The sequence below is a fragment of the Ammospiza caudacuta genome, chromosome 1 (genome assembly GCF_027887145.1).
Source record: "Ammospiza caudacuta isolate bAmmCau1 chromosome 1, bAmmCau1.pri, whole genome shotgun sequence".
NCBI classification, from domain to species: Eukaryota; Metazoa; Chordata; class Aves; order Passeriformes; family Passerellidae; genus Ammospiza; species Ammospiza caudacuta.
The window spans coordinates 153,410,051-153,419,467 of NC_080593.1; positions in this window are offsets into that span (position 1 = coordinate 153,410,051).

A 9,417-nucleotide genomic window follows, 5' to 3' on the forward strand; every position below is an offset into this window, starting at 1 on the left:
GTGCCTGCACTTAATGGCGTATGGCCTGCCTGAATTTTGATGGCTTTGACTTTGGGAAAGATTTTTTGCTTTTTTTTAACTATCCATGCAATGTCCCTCATATCCTGCTCTCCAAGTGGTGTCTTCCTCCTTGATATTTTTGCCTGCTTTTGCAACATCTGTGAGCTTAGTTTTGGCATGTTTTAGTGCTTTGCATTCCAGCTGATATAATCCAGAGCCACATTCTTAGAGTCACTAAATTTCCCAAATTTTCTTTTTTTCTCCTCCAATTGCAATTCCTTTGATGGTATCTCCATTCCATCATGTTTGTAAGTCCTTCTTATGTGTTTTGGCCCTCAGTGGGGACATATATTCACAAGCATTGCTGCATGTGCCTGCACTTGATTGCGTATGGCCTGCCTGCATTTTGATGGCTTTGACTTTGGGGAAGATTTTTTGCTGTTCTTTAAGTATCCATGCCATGTCCCTAATATCTTCCTCTCCAAGTGGTGTCTTGCTCCTTGACATTTTCGCCTGCTTTTGCAACATCTGTGAGGTTGGTTTTGCATGTTTTAGTCCTTTGCACTGCAGCTGATATAATCCATGGCCATTTCCTTAGAGTCACTAAATTTCCCAAATTTTCTTTTTTTCTCCTCCAATTGCAATTCCTTTGATGGTATCTCCATTCCATCGTGTTTGTAAGTCCATCTTATCTGTTTTGGCCTTCAGTGTGGACATATTTTCACAAGCACTGCTGCATGTGCCTGCACTTGATGGCTTATGGCCTGCCTGCATTTTGATGGCTTTGACTTTGGGAAAGATTTTTTTCTTTCTTTAAATATCCATGCCATGTACCTCATATCTTGCTCTCCAAGTGGTGTCTTGCTCCTTGGCATTTTCGCCTGCTTTTGCAACATCTGTGAGCTTAGTTTTTGCATGTTTTAGTCCTTTGCACTGCAGCTGATAGAATCCTGGGCCATTTCCTTAGAGTCACTAAATTTCCCAAGTTTTCTTTTTTTCTCCTCCAATTGCAATTCCTTTGATGGTATCTCCATTCCATCGTGTTTGTAAGTCCTTCTTATCTGTTTTGGCCTTCAGTGGGGACCAATTTTTACAAGCATTGCTTCATGTGCCTGCACTTGATGGCGTATGGCCCGCCTGCATTTTGATGGCTTTGACTTTGGGAAAGATTTTTTTCTTTCTTTAAGTATCTATGCCATGTCCCTCATGACTTCCTCTCCTAGTGGTGTCTGGCTCCTTGACAATTTCCCCTGCTTTTGCAACGTCTTTGAGCTTTGTTTTGGCATGTTTTGGTCCTTTGCACTGCAGCTGATATAATCCTGGGCAATTTCCTTAGAGTCACTAAATTTCCCAAATTTTTTTTTTTCTCCTCCAATTGCAATTCCTTTGATTGTATCTCCATTCCATCGTGTTTGTAAGTCCTTCTTCTCTGTTTTGGCCTTCAGTGGGGACCAATTTTCATAAGCATTGCTGCATGTGCCTGCACTTAATGGCGTATGGCCTGCCTGAATTTTGATGGCTTTGACTTTGGGAAAGATTTTTTGCTTTTTTTTAACTATCCATGCCATGTCCGTCATATCCCTCTCTCCAAGTGGTGTCTTCCTCCTTGACTTTTTCCCCTGCTTTTGCAACATCTCTGAACATAGTTTTGGCATGTTATGGTCCTTTGCAATGCAGCTGATTTCCTCACAACTTATTTTTTGAAGACACTAAAATTCCCGATTTTCTGCTTTTTTCAATTGCATTTCATTTCAACCTATCTCCTTTCCAGAGTGTTTGTAAGCCTTTCTGTTTGAGTTCGCAAGATTCCTTTTCCCTTCCCGAAAGGAAATTTCATTTCCTTTCGGGAAGGGAAAAGGAATCTTGCGATTTCAATGGGGACCAATAGAGGAATCTTTGGTGCATGTCCATGCCCTTGACGGCATGCCATGCCTTTTGATGGCTTTGACTTTGGGAAAGATTTTTTGCTTTTTTTTGTTGTTTTATGAAGTATCCATGCCATGTCCCTCATATCTTCGCTCCAAGTTGTGTCTTCCTCCTTGACTTTTCCCCCTGCTTTTGCAACATCTGCGAGCTTAGTTTTGGCATGTTTTGGTCTCTTGCACTGCGGCTGATAGAATCCAGGGCCACATTCTTAAAATCACTAAATTTCCCCAATTTTCTTTTTTCTCCTCCAATTGCAATTCCTTTGATGTTATCTCCATTCCATTGTGTTTGTAAGTCCTTCTTATCTGTTTTGGCCTTCAGTTGGGACCAATTTTCACAAGCACTGCTGCATGTGCCTGCACTTGATGGCTTATGGCCTGCCTGCATTTAGATGGCTTTGACTTTGGGAAAGATTTTTTTCTTTCTTTAAATATCCATGCCATGTACCTCATATCTTGCTCTCCAAGTGGTGTCTTGCTCCTTGGCATTTTCGCCTGCTTTTGCAACATCTGTGAGCTTAGTTTTTGCATGTTTTAGTCCTTTGCACTGCAGCTGATAGAATCCTGGGCCATTTCCTTAGAGTCACTAAATTTCCCAAGTTTTCTTTTTTTCTCCTCCAATTGCAATTCCTTTGATGGTATCTCCATTCCATCGTGTTTGTAAGTCCTTCTTATGTGTTTTGGCCTTCAGTGGGGACCAATTTTTACAAGCATTGCTGCATGTGCCTGCACTTGATGGCGTATGGCCCGCCTGCATTTTGATGGCTTTGACTTTGGGAAAGATTTTTTTCTTTCTTTAAGTATCTATGCCATGTCCCTCATGACTTCCTCTCCTAGTGGTGTCTGGCTCCTTGACAATTTCCCCTGCTTTTGCAACGTCTTTGAGCTTTGTTTTGGCATGTTTTGGTCCTTTGCACTGCAGCTGATATAATCCTGGGCAATTTCCTTAGAGTCACTAAATTTCCCAAATTTTTTTTTTTCTCCTCCAATTGCAATTCCTTTGATTGTATCTCCATTCCATCGTGTTTGTAAGTCCTTCTTCTCTGTTTTGGCCTTCAGTGGGGACCAATTTTCATAAGCATTGCTGCATGTGCCTGCACTTAATTGCGTATGGCCTGCCTGAATTTTGATGGCTTTGACTTTGGGAAAGATTTTTTGCTTTTTTTTAACTATCCATGCCATGTCCGTCATATCCCTCTCTCCAAGTGGTGTCTTCCTCCTTGACTTTTTCCCCTGCTTTTGCAACATCTCTGAACATAGTTTTGGCATGTTATGGTCCTTTGCAATGCAGCTGATTTCCTCACAACTTATTTTTTGAAGACACTAAAATTCCCGATTTTCTGCTTTTTTCAATTGCATTTCATTTCAACCTATCTCCTTTCCAGAGTGTTTGTAAGCCTTTCTGTTTGATTTCAATGGGGACCAATAGAGGAATCTTTGGTGCATGTCCATGCCCTTGACGGCATGACATGCCTTTTGATGGCTTTGACTTTGGGAAAGATTTTTTGCTTTTTTTTGTTGTTTTATGAAGTATCCATGCCATGTCCCTCATATCTTCGCTCCAAGTTGTGTCTTCCTCCTTGACTTTTCCCCCTGCTTTTGCAACATCTGCGAGCTTAGTTTTGGCATGTTTTGGTCTCTTGCACTGCGGCTGATAGAATCCAGGGCCACATTCTTAAAATCACTAAATTTCCCCAATTTTCTTTTTTCTCCTCCAATTGCAATTCCTTTGATGTTATCTCCATTCCATTGTGTTTGTAAGTCCTTCTTATCTGTTTTGGCCTTCAGTTGGGACCAATTTTCACAAGCACTGCTGCATGTGCCTGCACTTGATGGCTTATGGCCTGCCTGCATTTAGATGGCTTTGACTTTGGGAAAGATTTTTTTCTTTCTTTAAATATCCATGCCATGTACCTCATATCTTGCTCTCCAAGTGGTGTCTTGCTCCTTGGCATTTTCGCCTGCTTTTGCAACATCTGTGAGCTTAGTTTTTGCATGTTTTAGTCCTTTGCACTGCAGCTGATAGAATCCTGGGCCATTTCCTTAGAGTCACTAAATTTCCCAAGTTTTCTTTTTTTCTCCTCCAATTGCAATTCCTTTGATGGTATCTCCATTCCATCGTGTTTGTAAGTCCATCTTATCTGTTTTGGCCTTCAGTGTGGACATATTTTCACAAGCACTGCTGCATGTGCCTGCACTTGATGGCTTATGGCCTGCCTGCATTTTGATGGCTTTGACTTTGGGAAAGATTTTTTTCTTTCTTTAAATATCCATGCCATGTACCTCATATCTTGCTCTCCAAGTGGTGTCTTGCTCCTTGGCATTTTCGCCTGCTTTTGCAACATCTGTGAGCTTAGTTTTTGCATGTTTTAGTCCTTTGCACTGCAGCTGATAGAATCCTGGGCCATTTCCTTAGAGTCACTAAATTTCCCAAGTTTTCTTTTTTTCTCATCCAATTGCAATTCCTTTGATGGTATCTCCATTCCATCGTGTTTGTAAGTCCTTCTTATCTGTTTTGGCCTTCAGTGGGGACCAATTTTTACAAGCATTGCTGCATGTGCCTGCACTTGATGGCGTATGGCCCGCCTGCATTTTGATGGCTTTGACTTTGGGAAAGATTTTTTTCTTTCTTTAAGTATCTATGCCATGTCCCTCATGACTTCCTCTCCTAGTGGTGTCTGGCTCCTTGACAATTTCCCCTGCTTTTGCAACGTCTTTGAGCTTTGTTTTGGCATGTTTTGGTCCTTTGCACTGCAGCTGATATAATCCTGGGCAATTTCCTTAGAGTCACTAAATTTCCCAAATTTTTTTTTTTCTCCTCCAATTGCAATTCCTTTGATTGTATCTCCATTCCATCGTGTTTGTAAGTCCTTCTTCTCTGTTTTGGCCTTCAGTGGGGACCAATTTTCATAAGCATTGCTGCATGTGCCTGCACTTAATGGCGTATGGCCTGCCTGAATTTTGATGGCTTTGACTTTGGGAAAGATTTTTTGCTTTTTTTTAACTATCCATGCCATGTCCGTCATATCCCTCTCTCCAAGTGGTGTCTTCCTCCTTGACTTTTTCCCCTGCTTTTGCAACATCTCTGAACATAGTTTTGGCATGTTATGGTCCTTTGCAAGGCAGCTGATTTCCTCACAACTTATTTTTTGAAGACACTAAAATTCCCGATTTTCTGCTTTTTTCAATTGCATTTCATTTCAACCTATCTCCTTTCCAGAGTGTTTGTAAGCCTTTCTGTTTGAGTTCGCAAGATTCCTTTTCCCTTCCCGAAAGGAAATTTCATTTCCTTTTGGGAAGGGAAAAGGAATCTTGCGATTTCAATGGGGACCAATAGAGGAATCTTTGGTGCATGTCCATGCCCTTGACGGCATGCCATGCCTTTTGATGGCTTTGACTTTGGGAAAGATTTTTTGCTTTTTTTTGTTGTTTTATGAAGTATCCATGCCATGTCCCTCATATCTTCGCTCCAAGTTGTGTCTTCCTCCTTGACTTTTCCCCCTGCTTTTGCAACATCTGCGAGCTTAGTTTTGGCATGTTTTGGTCTCTTGCACTGCGGCTGATAGAATCCAGGGCCACATTCTTAAAATCACTAAATTTCCCCAATTTTCTTTTTTCTCCTCCAATTGCAATTCCTTTGATGTTATCTCCATTCCATTGTGTTTGTAAGTCCTTCTTATCTGTTTTGGCCTTCAGTTGGGACCAATTTTCACAAGCACTGCTGCATGTGCCTGCACTTGATGGCGTATGGCCTGCCTGCATTTAGATGGCTTTGACTTTGGGAAAGATTTTTTTCTTTCTTTAAATATCCATGCCATGTACCTCATATCTTGCTCTCCAAGTGGTGTCTTGCTCCTTGGCATTTTCGCCTGCTTTTGCAACATCTGTGAGCTTAGTTTTTGCATGTTTTAGTCCTTTGCACTGCAGCTGATAGAATCCTGGGCCATTTCCTTAGAGTCACTAAATTTCCCAAGTTTTCTTTTTTTCTCCTCCAATTGCAATTCCTTTGATGGTATCTCCATTCCATCGTGTTTGTAAGTCCTTCTTATCTGTTTTGGCCTTCAGTGGGGACCAATTTTTACAAGCATTGCTGCATGTGCCTGCACTTGATGGCTTATTGCCTGCCTGCATTTTGATGGCTTTGACTTTGGGAAAGATTTTTTTCTTTCTTTAAGTGTCTATGCCATGTCCCTCATGTCTTCCTCTCCTAGTGGTGTCTGGCTCCTTGACATTTTCCCCTGCTTTTGCAACGTCTGTGCGCTTTGTTTTGGCATGTTTTGGTCCTTTGCACTGCAGCTGATAGAATCCTGGGCCATATCCTTAGAGTCACTAAATTTCCCAAATTTTTTTTTTTCTCCTCCAATTGCAATTTCTTTGATTGTATCTCCATTCCATCGTGTTTGTAAGTCCTTCTTCTCTGTTTTGGCCTTCAGTGGGGACATATTTTCACAAGCATTGCTGCATGTTCCTGCACTTGATGGCGTATGGCCCGCCTGCATTTTGATGGCTTTGACTTTGCGAAAGATTTTTTTCTTTTTTTAAGTATCCATGCCATGTCCCTCATATCCTGCTCTCCAAGTGGTGGCTTCCTCCTTGACTTTTTCCCCTGCTTTTGCAACATCTCTGAACATAGTTTTGGCATGTTATGGTCCTTTGCAATGCAGCTGATTTCCTCACAGCCTATTTTTTGAATACACTAAAATTCCCGATTTTCTGCTTTTTTCAATTGCATTTCATTTCAACCTATCTCCTTTCCAGAGTGTTTGTAAGCCTTTCTGTTTGAGTTCGCAAGATTCCTTTTCCCTTCCCGAAAGGAAATTTCATTTCCTTTCAGGAAGGGAAAAGGAATCTTGCGATTTCAATGGGGACCAATAGAGGAATCTTTGGTGCATGTCCATGCCCTTGACGGCATGCCATGCCTTTTGATGGCTTTGACTTTGGGAAAGATTTTTTGCTTTTTTTTGTTGTTTTATGAAGTATCCATGCCATGTCCCTCATATCTTCGCTCCAAGTTGTGTCTTCCTCCTTGACTTTTCCCCCTGCTTTTGCAACATCTGCGAGCTTAGTTTTGGCATGTTTTGGTCTCTTGCACTGCGGCTGATAGAATCCAGGGCCACATTCTTAAAATCACTAAATTTCCCCAATTTTCTTTTTTCTCCTCCAATTGCAATTCCTTTGATGTTATCTCCATTCCATTGTGTTTGTAAGTCCTTCTTATCTGTTTTGGCCTTCAGTTGGGACCAATTTTCACAAGCACTGCTGCATGTGCCTGCACTTGATGGCTTATGGCCTGCCTGCATTTAGATGGCTTTGACTTTGGGAAAGATTTTTTTCTTTCTTTAAATATCCATGCCATGTACCTCATATCTTGCTCTCCAAGTGGTGTCTTGCTCCTTGGCATTTTCGCCTGCTTTTGCAACATCTGTGAGCTTAGTTTTTGCATGTTTTAGTCCTTTGCACTGCAGCTGATAGAATCCTGGGCCATTTCCTTAGAGTCACTAAATTTCCCAAGTTTTCTTTTTTTCTCCTCCAATTGCAATTCCTTTGATGGTATCTCCATTCCATCGTGTTTGTAAGTCCTTCTTATGTGTTTTGGCCTTCAGTGGGGACCAATTTTTACAAGCATTGCTGCATGTGCCTGCACTTGATGGCGTATGGCCCGCCTGCATTTTGATGGCTTTGACTTTGGGAAAGATTTTTTTCTTTCTTTAAGTATCTATGCCATGTCCCTCATGACTTCCTCTCCTAGTGGTGTCTGGCTCCTTGACAATTTCCCCTGCTTTTGCAACGTCTTTGAGCTTTGTTTTGGCATGTTTTGGTCCTTTGCACTGCAGCTGATATAATCCTGGGCAATTTCCTTAGAGTCACTAAATTTCCCAAATTTTTTTTTTTCTCCTCCAATTGCAATTCCTTTGATTGTATCTCCATTCCATCGTGTTTGTAAGTCCTTCTTCTCTGTTTTGGCCTTCAGTGGGGACCAATTTTCATAAGCATTGCTGCATGTGCCTGCACTTAATTGCGTATGGCCTGCCTGAATTTTGATGGCTTTGACTTTGGGAAAGATTTTTTGCTTTTTTTTAACTATCCATGCCATGTCCGTCATATCCCTCTCTCCAAGTGGTGTCTTCCTCCTTGACTTTTTCCCCTGCTTTTGCAACATCTCTGAACATAGTTTTGGCATGTTATGGTCCTTTGCAATGCAGCTGATTTCCTCACAACTTATTTTTTGAAGACACTAAAATTCCCGATTTTCTGCTTTTTTCAATTGCATTTCATTTCAACCTATCTCCTTTCCAGAGTGTTTGTAAGCCTTTCTGTTTGATTTCAATGGGGACCAATAGAGGAATCTTTGGTGCATGTCCATGCCCTTGACGGCATGACATGCCTTTTGATGGCTTTGACTTTGGGAAAGATTTTTTGCTTTTTTTTGTTGTTTTATGAAGTATCCATGCCATGTCCCTCATATCTTCGCTCCAAGTTGTGTCTTCCTCCTTGACTTTTCCCCCTGCTTTTGCAACATCTGCGAGCTTAGTTTTGGCATGTTTTGGTCTCTTGCACTGCGGCTGATAGAATCCAGGGCCACATTCTTAAAATCACTAAATTTCCCCAATTTTCTTTTTTCTCCTCCAATTGCAATTCCTTTGATGTTATCTCCATTCCATTGTGTTTGTAAGTCCTTCTTATCTGTTTTGGCCTTCAGTTGGGACCAATTTTCACAAGCACTGCTGCATGTGCCTGCACTTGATGGCTTATGGCCTGCCTGCATTTAGATGGCTTTGACTTTGGGAAAGATTTTTTTCTTTCTTTAAATATCCATGCCATGTACCTCATATCTTGCTCTCCAAGTGGTGTCTTGCTCCTTGGCATTTTCGCCTGCTTTTGCAACATCTGTGAGCTTAGTTTTTGCATGTTTTAGTCCTTTGCACTGCAGCTGATAGAATCCTGGGCCATTTCCTTAGAGTCACTAAATTTCCCAAGTTTTCTTTTTTTCTCCTCCAATTGCAATTCCTTTGATGGTATCTCCATTCCATCGTGTTTGTAAGTCCATCTTATCTGTTTTGGCCTTCAGTGTGGACATATTTTCACAAGCACTGCTGCATGTGCCTGCACTTGATGGCTTATGGCCTGCCTGCATTTTGATGGCTTTGACTTTGGGAAAGATTTTTTTCTTTCTTTAAATATCCATGCCATGTACCTCATATCTTGCTCTCCAAGTGGTGTCTTGCTCCTTGGCATTTTCGCCTGCTTTTGCAACATCTGTGAGCTTAGTTTTTGCATGTTTTAGTCCTTTGCACTGCAGCTGATAGAATCCTGGGCCATTTCCTTAGAGTCACTAAATTTCCCAAGTTTTCTTTTTTTCTCATCCAATTGCAATTCCTTTGATGGTATCTCCATTCCATCGTGTTTGTAAGTCCTTCTTATCTGTTTTGGCCTTCAGTGGGGACCAATTTTTACAAGCATTGCTGCATGTGCCTGCACTTGATGGCGTATG